The sequence below is a fragment of the Dicentrarchus labrax genome, unplaced genomic scaffold (assembly GCF_905237075.1).
Source record: "Dicentrarchus labrax unplaced genomic scaffold, dlabrax2021, whole genome shotgun sequence".
Lineage (NCBI taxonomy): Eukaryota > Metazoa > Chordata > Actinopteri > Moronidae > Dicentrarchus > Dicentrarchus labrax.
Genome location: NW_026136711.1, coordinates 5696955 through 5714409, shown reverse-complemented (window position 1 = coordinate 5714409; position 17455 = coordinate 5696955). Strand labels below are relative to the sequence as shown.

The 17455-nt window shown below is 40.5% G+C and overlaps 2 protein-coding genes across 5 annotated transcripts in view; one reads left to right on the top strand and one right to left on the bottom strand.

Moving 5' to 3' along the window:
- The window catches only part of LOC127371816 (calcium-dependent secretion activator 1), a 225450-nt gene that overhangs the window by 193319 nt on the left and 14676 nt on the right, over nt 1–17455 (top strand). The window lies entirely within an intron of this gene.
- cunh3orf14 (chromosome unknown C3orf14 homolog) overlaps nt 5999–17455 on the bottom strand; it is a 69979-nt gene continuing 58522 nt past the window's right edge. Inside the window, exon 5 of the mRNA XM_051415077.1 lies at nt 5999–7998. The gene's annotated coding sequence lies outside the window, so the exon portion shown is untranslated. The remainder of the gene's footprint in view (nt 7999–17455) is intronic.

Genomic DNA, 17455 nt, shown 5'->3' with positions numbered 1-17455 from the left:
ATATTATCAGAATTTAGTTTCTCTCATACAAACAAAGGGGTAAAAAAAAGGACAGTGTCTCTCTAAATGGGTACGTATAGTTCTGCATTAAGGGATTAAGGTATAGCTTTATAGTTATATGTAACTGCCGTAGCTGACATGCCCCTCCTCCAAAATGTAACTACACTTTGGGGCCACGGAGATCCGACACTGAACAACAAAGCAAGCCCATCATCATAGGTATCTATGGCAAGACTGACATTAACCCCTTGCATCAGGTAAAAGCCTAATTACACACAATAAAGAAATAATACAGTCTACTGCTGTATATACCTATCCATCATGTAAAACTGCTGCCTACTGACAAAGCACATTCTAAAACAACCAGAACAATAGGAGACCAACTGCTTAATAAATCAAAACTGACACACTTTATGTGAGAAGAGCGTGATGACAAAGACAAGAAAGAACCGAATCTCCAGAACCTTGAAACTAATATAGACAGTATATATAAATACTAACATTTAATGTTAAATTAATGTTATTTATATTTAATTTGTTTTATATTTGAGAGACAGGGCTGGTTTTCCATAGACTGTATAATTAAAAATGTGATGTCACCCATAGGTTTTTGAAAAGCCGCTGTGAAGCTCAGTGCAGTGGTTCTGACCGTTGCCATTTTGTGTGGAGTGTGGGTGGAGGTGAGGCTGGCCAAATGAAGCCTGGTTACTGAAAACAGCCAACTGTGACTGCACCCACCTGCCACTCAAAGCAGCCACACATTATGCATAGCTTTTGCTTTTTTGTTACTTCTGTGTTGGCTTCATTTGCCGCTTTGGTGGGACATAGGTATCAATAAAATTAAAACTAAACCAACCTAGAATGAGTACAAGTTTCTCAGGTCTGATCTAGTCTGTTATCTGAATTCCAACAAGATATGAGACCTTAGTTAGACACAAACACCTAAGGCAGTTTTTATTTATGTCTGGTTTACTAACAAGCACAGTCAGGTTCTGTGTATAATGTTAAGAGTTTCAAGGAGGCAAAATAAGCTTACCTTAATTTAAGTTTGGCACACTGGCACACAATTTGGTTCTCTAGAAAATTCAACTCTTCACATTTATAATAATAAGCAATTCACATTGTGAATAGAGTATGATAGAGCATGATAGAGCATGTCAATGAGTCTACTACCTGTCCATATGTCACAGAACACTGAACTCCAAATTAGGCTGGTTGGATGGTTTAGGGCAGCACCTTGAGTTGTAGCTCAAGTGTGTAAGTGTGTGTGTGAATGAGAGGCACATTGTAAAGAGCTTTGGATGATTATACAGTCAATCCTGCTTTGACATGTAAAGATGCAACTGAATCTGAAGGTTTTACTGGTGAGCAAGAGGAATTTCATACTGGCTGATAGCAGTGAGGCTTGAGGGTTTGTTGTTTTGAATCCATGTTTTTTTTTTTTTTAAGTAGTCCTTCATAGGACATCATAGTGAAGGTCATTCTGTGAATATGGAGAAATTGGTTCAGTATGAAAGATTGTCTAATTTTTTAACTTCATCTCATTTGATCATTCAAATACTCAAATATTGCTTGAATAGAAGCAGCTATTTTATGTGAGAGTAATGTGAGAGTAGGTGAACCTTCATCCTAGGTATTCTGGTGTTCTATTTTGAATGACGAATGCAGACTACCGCTATTGCTGGTATGGAGAGTTATTACCTCTCGCACAGGCGCAGAATGTACAGTGCTAGTTGGCTGTTCACTGTAGTCAGCGTGGTGTATTCTAGTGTCACTTTTTGGCCACGACACAGGCAACATGAGAAGATGTCAATTTGGTGTGTCAGAAAAGTACATCCAGAATTAATCTGTCTGATTTCTGAATTCTTGCTTACAAATGTAATTGTTGAAACAAGTACAATGTAACTAACTTGAACATTTCATAACTACTCGTTAAACTTAATAGAGATGTAACATGCAGGTATTTTACTCATTGTGATGTTGAAGACAAAAAAAATTTCATCTGACTGAGGGTTCTCTCAAGGCATTGGGTAATAAGCTTGTTTACATGTTCATGAATGGGGGGAGTGATATTACACAGATTCTTATGTTAAGCGACAGTATTTTCTCTATTTTTAAAAATGATTCAATGTGTCACTGTGGAAGTAGTGAACAGTTCAAATCACTACCACAAAGTGTCACAGGCCACCAAACTAAGGAGATACCCCAGTTTTTTTTTGTGTGTGTGTGTGTGTGTGTATGGCGGGGTGGGTGTGGGTGTGTGTGTGTGTGAGGGGGGGGCTATTAAAATCAGGTCAGGATGGACCCTTAATCTTTGCTTTGTTAGGCAGCCCCTCCCTTGGCAGGCTGCTGACTTCATTTATTTATCTGTTTTGTCCGTTTCCCCTGCTGAGGATTACAACCTGTGTCCCATACATGCTCACAATAAGGCAGCTCGTTACATAGAAATATCATGTATTGCTTATTTGTTTTGCTCAGGCTTTTTCCTGAGGTCCATTCCACCATCAATTGGTTTAAAATAGGTTTTTGGAAAGTTTGCAGTCATATCTTTTTAAAATCTATTATTTAATCCAAATCCTACAAAAAATGTCATTGGGGCAGCTGTGGTGCAGAGGCAGAGCGGGTCGTCCCCTAATCGGAAGGTTGTTGGTTCAATCCCCGGCTCCTCCTGCCACATGTCGAAATATCCTTGAGCAAGATACTGAACCCCAAATTGCTCCTGATGCCGTGCATCGGTGTGCGAATGTGTATGAATGAGTTAGTTTCTGTTCGATGGACTTTACCATCGTTGTGTGAATGTGGCACGTAGTGTAAAAGCGCTTTGAGTGGTCGGAAGACTAGAAAGGTGCTATACAAGTACAGGTCCTTAAAATAACAAAAGTATCAACAAGAAAGAAGAGCAAAAATTAACAGCTGCAAAGACAACAAAGTGCTTGGAGAAAATTGTCACCCATCTATATATAATCCATTTGCTTTTAGGAGACTAGAATTACATTTTATGATGTTTTGGTGAACAACCAGGACACATTTTTGATGCCAGTTGACAAGATTAAAGTCTTTAAATCTTACAGTGAGCCATAATGTAGAATGAAGAAAGAACTCCATCAAGTATCCCAATACCTTAATAGTTATAGCTGTAAAGAGATTATATTTCAAATCACATCAACACATCAAGTCCTTTAAGCATGTTTCATTTCACATATCCCTGCCAAATCTGAAGAAGAATGGCAAAGTGTGTTTGGTCTGGTTACGGCCAGCTGAACAGAACAGAAAAGAATAGAATATCATCTTGCCATCATAAAATTGAAGGTTAAAGATTGGAGATGAAGCACAGGCTTAGTAAAGTCTTTGCATGTGCCTCAAAGTAATTTGGGTTTCTTAAACATGTTTGGCTGGCTTAGATTTCTTTTAGAGACAATAAGCCTAAGGTTATATGTCATTTTAATTGGGGTTATGACATGCATTTATCTCAAGATGTCCTCTAATATGAGCCAGAGTAAGCTGATTATTTCACTATGGCCTCAGAATTTATAAATATGTGTCAACACTTACAATTGTAGAGTGACAGCAGACAGGCCCATATGTGGTCTAATGTTGATAATGTTAAACAAACAACAGCGTCTCAAGAAATGGATCATAATCTGAGACATATTAAAAGTGCTAATACCCATGTTCTGACATAGATTGGCGGGTAGGGGGGCTTGTCTGACCAGGACATTTTTAATTGATATTTGACCCACTTCTCAGACCAATCTTAAGGGGGCAGGAGACCTTTCCACTTGTTATTTCACTCCTTCATAAGTACAGAATGTGTTATTTTTTGGTGTTTAAATCAGATTTACTTTATGCCATTTTACTAACCACAATCCTGACCAGCAATCCAATCATGGAATTGTTTTAATAATATATTTTCTGCTCTTGTGCAAATTGCTCTGAAGGCAGGTGTCTGTGGCACCATGATTAAACTTGCATGGAAATCCCCTGCAGGGAGGTGGCTGTTGTTTAAAATGCTGCTTTTGCATTTTGCATTTTGTTGTATGGACAGGAAAAACTGGGCAAACAATGTTTCCGCTGTTGGTGTTGCCATTAATTTATCTTTCTCTCACATTGTTATGTACATATAAAACTGTGATGTCACATGGAGGCTGGGCCCAGTGCCTGTGGGGTGGCAGACTAGAATGGCGGACACATTTTTAAATGGGACCAGAACATGTGCTCTTATTATCAAGGTATCATAAATAGTAAATGGACTGCACTTATATCATGGCTTTCTAGTCTTCCGACCACTCAAAGTGCTTTAAACTACATGTCACATTCAACCATTTGCACACATTCATACAGCGATGGCACAGCATCAACAACCTGCTCTACCTCCTGAGCCACAGTCACTACTACTCAGTGTCCTTCATCAAACCTCGGCTTCAGGAGGAGTGAAGCGAATTACATTCAATTACCACCCACCTAGAGCCGAAGGGTCTGTCTGAGGTTTCTGCCTCTTAACAGGCAGTTTTTCCTTGCCACCGTCGCCAAGGTCTTGCTCATGGTGGTACTGTTGGGTCTCTGTAAATAATGTTATAAAGAGTTCGGTCTAGACCTACTCTATTTGAAAAGTGTCCTGAGATAACTTCTGTTATGAATTGGCGCTATACAAATAAAACTGATTTGAATTGAATTGAATTGAATATCTATAATATAATATAGTAAGTTACCCACTTACTGTAGTTTGACTTTTTCTGAGGTATGATGAGTTGTGTATGTTTGTGTGTCTGTGCTAGGGAAATGGCAAGAAATTAATTTGGTCCCCAGCCACCCTTCCTCCCTCCCCCCCATGGTTTAGTTCTTGAAAGAGTGGCTGAAGAGGCCCGGATTAAGACAGATGTGCTTAAATGATACTGAAGGGGGGACTTAGTGCAGTGCAGCCTGGGGATCATTGATTAAAAAAAGCCACGTCTTTAGCCTGAGCCAAATCCAGCCCTGTACTGATATACCGCAGCTTCCTGCCCCATGACACTCCCCCTGTACCAACCAACATGCCATCCAGTTTTCAGAAGAAGCAGGGAAAGGAGAGCAGGAAGAATGTAGAAGACAGAGATGGTGCTGTAGAGCTAGTAAGTCTTGGAGCAACCTCTCCCTTTCCCTATCCCTAACCCGATCCCTATCCCTATCCCTATCCCTATCCCTGCCCCCCGGGGCTGGAGATACTGGGATTACTCAGGTCAATTATACACTTAATCTGCCTTTGCCCGAAGGGGATTAGGAGCGCGGCTCATTGATTGATTTGAAGTATTTCCGTTGACCTTGGGTAGTTATCAGATTCTCAAGCGTGGTGAAATTGCACTTCTGTGTGACGAAAGTTAAACCGCTTTTTAATCGCTGCTGCTCCACCCGTGCTGGACGGCTGTGACGGAGCGGAGCGAGGGCAGGGGTCAGATTGAGCTGCAGATTGGGGAATTTGAGATCGTTGTCCCTGCTGCTGTACTATGGTGACCGTGGTTGGGTGCGTGTGGACGCAAGGGTGTGGGCTGTTGTGACGGAGAATGCCAGCAGACTAGCGGTTCATGGCGCTGCCGTCATACCACTTTGCTGTCCGGGAACGCTTCACCACTTTGCCGGCTCCGGTCATGAACTGCCGGCACCACAGCCGCCCCAAGTGAACAATTTAATCAACACTGAGCTCAGGCAACACGCAAACTTAACTCCCTCAGGCTGTTAGATGTCTTATTCTGCTCATATGACTCTCATGTGTCAATAGACTCTTTAATGTGAGAATACAATCAAGAGGTTGGAAGTTGGGTTCTTTTGAAGCACCATAATGGAAAAAAGTAAAAACTATTATTCAGAAATTTGAGAACTGTGAACATGGAATCATAATTTAGACACCTTCATGATCAAATCATCTGTTTTGATCAAAATATTAATATCAAAACAGTTTTCAGGGCTGATTGTTGAAATCAGTATGAAGATACTGAGTCCAATATTGATACATATATATACACACACACACTCTCTCTCACACACACACACACACACACACACACACACACACACACACACACACACACACACACACACACACACACACACACATTAGTTGCTTAATTGATTGGTGGACTAATAAGGCACAACTAACTAAATAATTAAACTGATGTCAGAAAAATTCATTTGATTAGTTTTTGATTCGAATTTGCTTTGAATCAGGAATTTGGACATCATTTTGTAAAATGACATGAAACACAATATTATCACGGTACAATTGTACTGAAAGACAAAACTACACTGAGATTCATAGACAACTATTAATCACCCTGCAAAATGTAATCTGATAATTTTCTCACTGTTTTTCTAACTGATACCCAATAAGAAAACTACAACCCAGCCAATGTTATAGCTGCAGTTTATCTCTGCAGTGTTTTACTATAGGATAGGCTTGTTCAGATCCCTTTGCTGTTTTTGAAAGACAATGACCAGATGCCATTTACCTTCTATCCACAATATGACTGCAATACTGCATCAATGTCCTCTTGTTGTTTTTCATGCCAGTCAGTAATCTCTTTAAGGTTGAAGTAAAATAACTGTAAAAGGATTACACAACCAATAGGGAGGAAAATAATGGTTATAGTCTTTGGTCACAATAATAAAAAAAGGCCAGCCAAGCAGAATAGGTTAGATTGACTGTGTGTGACTGTTTAAAACATGCTCTGAAAAGGTTTCACTTCCGTTTAATGAAGTCTGTAAGCAGCTTAGAGTCCTTAATAATTACTGAGAGAGAGCATTTTGTTTCCCTGCTTCGTTTCTTTCGGGTCTAAATCCTCTGTGAGCATTCCCAGCGCCGTGTTGCCAGGAGGAAACAGCTAAAGGACACTAAAGCCAAGATCATCCCAATACAAGTTTAATGGAGACTTCTCCTTTGTCGGGTCCCGTTGCTTTATTGATGAGGGCCAGCAGGGTGAATTGATCGAGGACACACATGTCATCTCTCAGGTCTCTATCACCCTTTTACAGCCCCCTTCAATCCCCTTTTCCCTCCGCCTTGTTAAAAAAGGAGGTACGGTGGCATTTGTTTGATTAACTTGTCTGACAAAAGTGACAGCTGCTCACGGGCGTATGTGGATGAGTGGCCCAGCGCCGCTCCCTCTTTGTACATCTGTCAGAGCCGGAGCAGGGCGAGCGGGGTGAAAAGAGACAAATTGGACCCAAAAAGAAGGCCATTCACCTTCCCCAGACCCCCCTCTGGCGCTCCGCCCCTCTATCCCATTCAGGTGCTCGGCGGGACCCTCAAGTGCTTGCTGGCTTATTCCATTTTCACTCCCCCTATAGAGTTCCCTGAGCCCACAAGTGTTTTAGCCCTCTTTTCCCTTCCCTCAATCCACCCCTAAGCGGCTCTTTGTAAGTAGAATGGCTCACTTTTCTCAGGGCCTGAAGCTGGCGGCTTTTTTTCTTTTTTTTATTGTCCACCACAGAGCTTTTCTGTCGCTCATTGTATGTTTACTCAATGACTGGTCGCTGACCATAATTCCAACTGTTTAGTTCCTCACAACATGGCCCCCCCAACCCCCTCCACCCATTGCCTCAAATGTACACCCATCCCTTCTCCAAACCACCGTGTTTTTATAAAGTTGCTCCTTATTTAGTCTCTCTTGTCGGTTGAGCTGACACTTGCAGGAAGAAGGAGACGGGTGTTTTGTAAGAGACCCAGATTGCCGGCCTGAAAAGAAACCCAGACCTGAGATAAACATTTACCTTTCTCCTGCGATGCTAGGCCTGGGGTTGACTGCCATCCTGTTCCTCAGCACTCCTTTTTAACCAGCTGCCTGGCTGAAATGCCCACTGAGTCCGTTTTGTTGCCGTCCCAGCTGTGCTCAGGCAGTGGTCAATGGTCAGCCGTGGTTCGTCTTTTGTATCGCCGGCACAATCAAAACAGTTTGAGATCTGTGAGCTCGTTGAGGCCAAAACTTTACTTTAGTCCTACTTTCAGAGCCCCTCTGCTCCTTCCTCCCCCTGAATTAAATGAAAAGACAGGGACAGAAAGAGGGAGAGAGAGAGAGTCAGAGGATGACAATATCCAGCAAGATGCTGAGCTCCATTGAGCTTCTGTGAAAAGCTCCTTTCTTGTCCGTCAACACAGATACATTTGAAAACATTTATGTGTCAAACAGAGTCCCCTTCACACCAGCGTTTTCACATCATTTTCTGCAAGTCTGCCTTCCACAGACCAATGACCAAAACACAGGAAAATTATTAAAGAGAAGGCGCAAAATAGAGACTGAATCCCACTTCTTTGCAGCAATTGGCCAGATGTGTGCTGTGAAAGTCACAATGGGTCTTTGAGGGTGATCATTTGCAACACGGATATACATGTTTTGCCTTTAGACGTGGACAGACAACATGTCCTACGACATTGTGCAACTACACTGTAAGAGAAAAAAACAGTCCTAAATTCAGCTGAAGCTCAAATTGGGCAGTTTGAATGTAATGAATCAACTGGGTAAATAGGCAGTTAGTTGGTTTATTGCTGCTGTTGTGTTGCTGTAACATGTGTGGAGACCAGGAAGTTTTTACTGCAAAGACAATTGTGCTCTAGAGCATATTGTTTGGTATAGAGTGTGCCTGAGGCGTCTGAGCGAGGCACTGGTCTCTTCTGTTCTCTGTGATCTCTAGTGATCTCTTTCTGTTTCTGTTGTCAGGCAACTGCACAAGTGTAACAGTGAGTTGACTAAAGGGATCATAATGCTGCTCGCTCACCAGTAAATGGATAATAAAATAATTTTCTTATGCACAGAGAAAACATTTTATATTTAATAAACCATTAAATACTGTGAATGAGTCAAAGAACCACTGTGTAGGATTTGGTGGCACCTAGCAATGCAGTTGCAGATTACAACTCCCTCACCCTCCCCTTCCAAGTTATCCTTTATTGATCCCCGTACGGAAATGTATTTGCTGCATTTGACCCATCCTAGTACTAGAGGCAGTGGGAAGCCACCCTGTGGTAAACTCTAGATCAGTCATTCCCAAACTGTGGTCCGCGGTACCGTGATGGTACTGCAGGTGGTCCGTGGAAAAGCAAAATAAAATATAATAGTTTTTTTAACCTTTATTTTTACCAGGAAATTCCCATAAAAATTAAGAATATGTATATTGATATCAAATTGAAATTTAAATTAAATAGTCACAAAATACTTTTAACTTATTCTCTTTCTCTGTCTCTCCCCCTCTCCCCCTCTCCCTCTCTCTCTCTCACTCTCAGGCAGACAGACAGAGAATGTTCTTATTACTGTAACGTTATAGATTTAATAATACTACATTGTTAGGGAAATAAGTTGAATTTAATTGAATGAACCTAATTATGCCAACGGGCGCTTGAGTAAATAAATCAATTAAATATGTGGCAGCCGTTGTGTGCAGTAAACTTTCTTTTAACATGCCTGTTGTATCGGAAAGTCATATTTCCTCCCGTGCCCTATTTTTGCCCTTTTAAGAGTATGCGTCACTTAATATTCATTTCTATACAAACCAAGACGGCGGATTCCTAAAGAAACGCAAGCACCCACCCCATCAGTGTATCTATTAGCTATGTACAGTGACTCAAAGAGCTGTAAACAGTGTTGTAAGGCTGCGTGTACAAAACCGCTTGGAACTCCAGTGGAATTTTTATTTCACGACAAGAATTCTCAGTCTAACCGGAGTGAGAGGGCAGAAATAGGGCACCCACCAGCCCAGCACCAAACTCCGAGCACGGTAAACAAAATCCGATTTTTCAGGCAGTAAAAGCTCCCGTTAAGAACCAACCCAGATTTTGTTCAAATCTACACACATATGGCTACTGAAATATGTAAGGTTCATTTATCAAATGTTATTTTGAAGTATTAAAAAACATCCATTGCTTTGGATATTGGTGTTTTTACGATACTGATGCGATGACCAGTTATAGTTTAAGTGCTAGTAGGCCTATTAAGAGGTGCGGATTAATTCAGGTAGGACTGTGTGTAGACATTTTATTATGTGTATTATGAGGTGGTCCGCAAAGATTCTTGATTACAAATAGTGGTCCACACACACAAAAAGTTTGAAAACCCCTGCTCTAGATTAGGTCGAGGGCACTGACTGGAAAATCTGGAAAACCTAATATACATGATTTGATGGCTGGGAAATTGGAGCACCTGGAGGAAACCCACACAAACACAGTGAGAACATCCAAACTCCACACAGAAAGGCCGTGGACCTTTTTGCTGTGAGGCGGCAGTGTTAACCACTGATCCACCGAGAAACTACGGTGGCCACAAAGTGCCCAAAAAACGCAAACGGCCCTCTCTAGAGCCAGTGTTTGGTATGACCATTCGGGGCTACTGTAGAAACATGATGGTTTAACATGGTGGCCTCCATGGAAGGTGACCAACGGCATCTCTAGATATAAATTATCCTTTTTAAATGTTGATAGCTCAAAAAACATTTTAGTCATATTTTATCCCTCTTGCTGCACAGCAACAGAGAAGGGGAAAAGCTATGATCAGTCTCCCTACATTTTAATCCTATTCCTATTCAAGTGCTTACAGTATGAATATCCAGCAGCACACCTATACATTCAGCATGTGAGCAAATACAGTAGGAATTAGCTTGACGTCTTGTCATTTTTAACTCTGCTCGGTTGTGGTCAAATAAAATAATTCTATATTCAACCTAATAAATTATGACATTGATAAGAAAATATATTAGGGGATGGACAGTGTTGATAAATTGGTTGTGTTGAATTAAACTGTGAGAAAAGAGCTTATTTATCAGTCATTAAACATGACACCTGTAGTGTGCGACAAGATATACTGACATCACTGAACTGCAGAGGACAGAATGTGGGAGTACCCAATCACAGCATCCACACTTCAACAGTTTTTAAACATATTAACCTGTTATGTGTGAAAAGCTCTAGTTGTGGCAGTGGAAATGCCAGCTTAGCATAGACAGAAGGTCAGAGAGGAAAGATGCATTTAGCCACATTAGTGTGAACGTGGCCTCGGGGATGACGTCATCCAGTGCAAGATGCTGGGCCCCATTTACCTCCTGTGAAAAGCTCTATTTGTTCTCCGAGAGTCAAGCTTAGTCCTGCTGTTGGGTGACAAGGTGAGCAAGGAGCTTGGAGGGATGGGTGTGGGGGGGGGCATCCCGACCTACTGTGTGAGTTACTATGGTAATTGAGTGTCGTCATCAATGGGCCCTGGTTGCTGAGCTAGAATAGGCCAGCGGTGGGCTCTGAAAAGCCGAGCAGGTAGGATTAGACAAGCCCATTGTCCAAAGTGCATAATGTCTTGCAGTCAGATTTAAAGCCCCCCCCCACCTCAACCTTATCCGTATTTGTTTCCTCGTCTGTCTGTGTGTGTGTGCATATGTTGGCTATGTGTGTGTGCCAGTGTATGTGTGTTTGAAAGAAAGAGTAGTGTTGCTTTATGGCACTCAGCGGCCTTCCTTCTCCTTCACAAGGAAGCCTGTCACTTGGCATTAGTGTTGCCGCACCAGCAATCATCATTCCATGCCTCCTGCTAATTGCAGACACAGCTGGGTCCCAGCAGGACATGCTCTCTCTCTCTCTCTCTCTCTCTCTCTCTCTCTCTCTCTCAAACACACACACACACACACACACACACACACACACACACACACACACACACACACACACACACTCACACACACACAGCTTACATACACGGCATTAGAGTAGCAATGACAATACAGACTTTTAATCTCTTCTGCGTAGAGTGGAAGCTCAGACATCCACACCAAGTGGTCGGGTAAACGGTCGCAGGAGCATAAAAAAAATCTGAATCAATAGCCATTATGTCGGTGTGAACTGTGAACGATATAATGAATTTATTTGTAATATGGGCTATAATTGTATTTGTTTTGCATTAATTTAAATTAACTACATTCAATTAAAAGCAGGATCCCAATTTACTTTACAAAAGAGATCTTCACTAGCCTGCTGTGGCTACACATTTTTACCAAATAAAGTCTTGAGCGAGTTCTACGCTGCTTAGATCACCTACACAAATATAAGTGTTTAAACTTTTGTCAATATGGACATGTGCAAAAAACACAACAACAATCTCCCACATACAATATAGACCATATTAATAAAGTGGGCTGAACTGGAGGCACAGAGGGAGAGAGAGAGAGAGGCAAAGACACTGCAAGGTAAATTTGAGTCTTAACACACAGACATGAAACACATTGATATAATTCAATGTAACTTAATTTACAAAGGATATCATAATGTCTGAGGTCCATTGAGAATAAATGTTCATAAATCTGCTCAGAAATCATAGAAAAAAACACATTGTTTTCAATATCACAGTAATTCATTAATAGTTATCTGTACATCCATACACTGCAAACATGCTGCTCATAACTAATTCAGCAGACTTACTGGAGCCAATTAAAAAAACTATGTAAACAAACAGACGTTAAAAAAATTACGGCCCAATTCATAACAGAAGTTATCTCAGGACACACAAAGGTGCACAGCAACAACAGTAGCAACAACTACACTAATAATAGTGACTGATGGTGATGATGATGAACATGAAGAAGATGATGACGATGTCAACAACAACGATGGGGGACAATGAGCAGTGATTATAGTAATAATAGTAACTGTAGTAATAATAATATTAATAATAATAATAACAATAATATCAGTGATATTAGCAACGGCAGTCTAGCAGGACCATGACAGGAGGCTCCACCAGGATCCATGAGAACCTGCGAGACGAGAAAGCACAAGAACTCCGGGGAAGAAGTGGAGTTAGTAACAATAATTAATATAAATAAATCTTGGTTTTCTCTGCCTCTAATACAGTGAGGTTTTTAAATGTCACCACTTTGAATAGTGTCATCCATTTTGGTGTTTTGCATCTGGAGTGAATTTTTTTAACATAAATTTCAAGACAAGGAGGATTTTTTCCCCATCGTGGATAAGACTCTTCTTCCTTTGGTCACAGTGATCTTGTTTCTCCCCTGTTGGATCAAATCTTCACTCAACCAACCACAGGGGTGAGATGCATGAAACTCTGAATGTCAATGTCTATTACAGACTAAATGCTGTAATTCTGTGATGGTTAAAATACCAATAACGATAAACGAATTGGGCTTTTGTATCAGGCTTGGTATCATCAGAAAAATCAATATTGCCTTTCTCTTGATATCCATATAAAAATTTTAAAGCCCTAGTTGTGGCGTTAATCGATTTAGTTGTTTGCATTCTGAATCTCGGCTGATTTCTCCACTCACAGTAGAGTTAAGGATTAGTGCGGGTGGATTGTAGGTCCAAAGTCATTAGCATACTAATAGGGTAGTTCATTAGCCACTGCTACTTGAGCGTGGAAGGTATTTTGGTCAACCAGGGAATCAACAACCTGCACCTCTACTTTTACACGTATGAAGAAATTTACTTAATGTAACATTAACCCATTCTACTACACACCAAACCTTAACCCTTATCAAAACCAAAACTGATTTTCACCAAAATGTCAGCATGTTCTCATTGTAAGGATTATTTACCTCTTGAAAGTGTTTAGATGTTTTCAATACTGGTGCCAATGCAATATCTTTCATTGGGTTACAATACTAAATCAGTTCTTCAGTGCTACTTTTCAGTACCTTATGCTGCGATCCATTTGTCTCGTAAATCCCCCGCCCGAGTTGGAAAGTGTAAATCTCGCAGCTATCTCGCGACATTTCACCAAGACACACCCCCTTGTGGTCGTAATATCAGCCGTCCCACTCATGGCTCCTCAGGGTACACCGAGCTGAACGAGGGTGAACGTACGACTCGTAGAACAAAGATGGCTGCGCCCATATTGAGATGTATTTTTTTTGTATTTGTACTACGTTGGTCATTTTAATGTCGATTTTAAATGCTCTTACACACTTGTTTACATTGCTGCTTTAATCCGGTCACCAATTTATGCATTGCACAGTGTTGCTGTGCGTGCAATACAATGTAAAGTTTTGTTTTCTAGCTGGTTTGCTAAGTAGGCTAATGTAGCTAAAAATAACACTAGCCTGCCCCTGGTGGCTCGAGAAAAAATATAACAAGACAGCTGCACTGGTGGCGTCCATGTTCTTTCCGACTCGTAATGCCCAAAGACAAACTGGAACGCTATAGGTGGTACAAACGTCACTCTTCGCGCGTCAGAGCAACTCGGGCGGGGGATTTCCGAGACAAATGGATTGCAGCATTACAGCAGTGGTTCCCAACCTGGGGATCGGGACCACAACTAGGGTTCGCCATATCTTCATGGGGGGTCGCAAGGCCTTCTTGATTGCAGGCCAGAAAACCTAATTAAATTTTATTTAAAATAAATACACAGTGAGCCTATATATCTCAGCATTTGGTTCACTTCTAAAAGTAAATGTAAAGTAAAGTAAATTGTTAAGTAAAGTGTCTAATAGAACAATGGCCAACCGTCAGGGACAAGAAAACACAGAATTTGTCAAAAAAGGAAGTCTATTGAGTATGTATGATTGTTAAAAAAAACAACATAATACCGACAGAAAATTGTAAAAAACATTTCCTAAACAGGAAATAATCTGCTTGTTTTACACAAACTTCTTGTAGTTACAGAGTTCACTGGTTGAGTTCTGAATATAATATAAAATATCCATAAAATATGTCACTTCGTTAGGGGTTGTCAGTTTAATAAATGTGAGAAAAGGGGTCCCTTGAGGAAAAAGGTTGGGAACAAAAAGTGTACAAAAACATTTATTGCATTAATAAAATAATCTCTGTCTTCAAGTAATTAATATCTGAATTCAAAGAGATGGACAACAAACAATTTAAATCCACAACAAAATAAACTATATACAAACAAATTCTAATTTAAAGGATCAGGAGATATCTGAACAAACAATGTGAAAACAAGACTATGATCTAACTGAGCATTCAGCGCCAACCCCAATACTCTCCTGACATGATCCAGTCAGTGCTTAACAAGTACTGTGGTTTCTTACTCAGCCTGAAATTTTTAAAGCACACACACACACACACACACACACACACACACACACACACACACACAAACACACACAGAGGAGCAGCAACAGAGGCAGAAAGAGGCAGAGTCCCAGGTTGCTTGTAATCCCTGTGTACCCCCTGTAGTGAGGCCCCTCCTCAGCTCCAACATTCCTGGCTCTCAGCAGCACAAAAGCTCCTGAGCGGCCCCACAAAAGAGGGCCTCTGACCTAACAAATCAGTTGGCTTTTTTGGGGTTTTATGTGTGTGTATGTGTGTCTGTGTGTGTAAATATTCTTGTCTCATTTGCCACTTTGACTTGCATGCACTTTAATTGCGGCTTTATCTGACCTGTAATCAAGATCACAGTCTTTTAAATTTAGAGCATGCAGAAGCACCCAGAAGTTTATTCATATTTATATATTTTTAATGTTCCATTTTCAACCCTAAAAACTCTGCTCTCACACTCTAATGTCCCATGCTTCCATGCAGATTTGATCTACTGTTGTTTGCACTCAGATATACTCTCACTCGTGTAGATTTCCTCAAACCCTTCTTTCTCCTATTCTGCACACTCACTAAACCTCTGCTCTCACTCTTTTGCATAGCTACTGAGGAGCACTTCCTTGTAACCTCAGCGCACCCCTTACAGGTAGTTGCCCTTCCTTTAATTGGGTATGTCCACCCACCCTCCAGGTTTTTTTTTCAATGTTCTCCAATGTTCTTTTTAAATTTTTTTTTAATTTAAAATTAAATTTTTTTTTTTTTTATTTTTTTTTTTTTTTTATATTTTATTTTTTTTTTTTTTTGGTTCATTTTATGTATTTTTTTTTTTTTGTTTTTTCCGGAGGGTTTTTAAAAAATTTTAGAGAACACCAATTAATTTTATTTTTTTTTTTTTTTTTTTTTTTTTTTATTTTTTTTTTTTTTTTTTTTTTTTTTTTTTTTTTTTATTATTAATTATTTTTTTTGGGTGGCAAAAAAAAAAAAAAAGGTGGTATTATAAAATTTTATTTTAATTTTAAATAGTATAGAGGGGGGAGGGGGGGTGGGGGAGGGGGGGGGGGGGGGGGGGGGGGGTTATAAAAAGGGAGTTAAAAAAGTTTGTAAAAAGAAATTTGCAAATAGTTCTATCTATGGCTGGGCACTATGGCCTAAAAATAAAATCTCCAATCTTTCACAACACATCCTATTTACAATTTTAATCAATTTTCTTGTTCTTATATACTATATAAGAAAAAAATAATACTATAAAAGTCACCATATCTTTGGAAATGAGAAACACCACCACATCTGTAATGTCTTCTCACTAGAGCCCCTTCTTCTCATATGGGATATTATGGAAAAATAATTATACACTTTCTGTATAGATTAGTGACTTGCTCCTTAGCAGCTGTATATCCCTGCATTATAACATCCATAGTTTAAATCTAACACCAAGTCTGTCACAACAGTGTTGCACCACAGTAAAAACAAAAGAACACATGAGCAATATAACTGCGTTGTTGTTACCATGAGTACAAACAACCTCAAACACTGATGTCATTTTTAATCTGTTACCAAACTAATGTGTGTCATCTTCATGGTTTGTTAGATACAGTGAAAACGCTAACAGGAATGCATGGAAGGGATGGATTTATTTCTGAGTTTAGTTTATGTGGCTTGTAAGTAACTTTAACTAACTGTCAAAAAGGGGCATTAGTACATAGTATGCATGTAGCGCTCATTCTACCCACATCTAGGTCAAATCATCATTTCAGTTCTAAAAAAGGTACATTTATTGTTTCTGATGCACAATTGTCATTCTTCACAGCACTCACAGTGAAAGTTTTCTGCTGACATGGGCACATTGAAACTTGAAGCTGCAAGCTTTATGTGTCGTTTGCCCTTCGGATCTAAAAAAGGCCAGTTCCCTCTCATTACAGTGCACAGCAAATAAATGCAAAAGGGTCATGAAAGAGGTGAGTAGGTGGATGGGGAGGGGGAGAAAGAGAGGTGTGCCATTTTTTGCATCAAATCCTGCTGGTGGCAGGCCCCCCCGCTGCCAAGCGCCATGCGAAGACTTGGGTGTGAATGTTGGCTTCAAGGCGAGGTTTGTGTGTGTGTGTGTGTGTGTGTGTGTGTGTGTGTGTGTGTGGCAGTGGGGGGGGGTTTTCAGTGGGATGGGTGGGTTGGTGTCAGATGGGGGCAGGAGGTCGTACTGTCTCCCAGCTCTCACTCGAAGGGGGATGGACCGGCAGATGTACTGTATATGTGTGTATGTGGGAGTGTGTGTGTCTGTGTGTTGTGTTGTGCTGGGCGTGCATGTCGCTTGTGTATAGGTAGAGGTTCGTCAGCATGCCCTGAGGTGACAAAACACACACAAATGCACACACACAGATAACCCAGTTGAAGGAATGGAAGCCCTTCCTTCAGATGGAACTCGTTAGAATGTCACAGATTTGATCCCTGTCG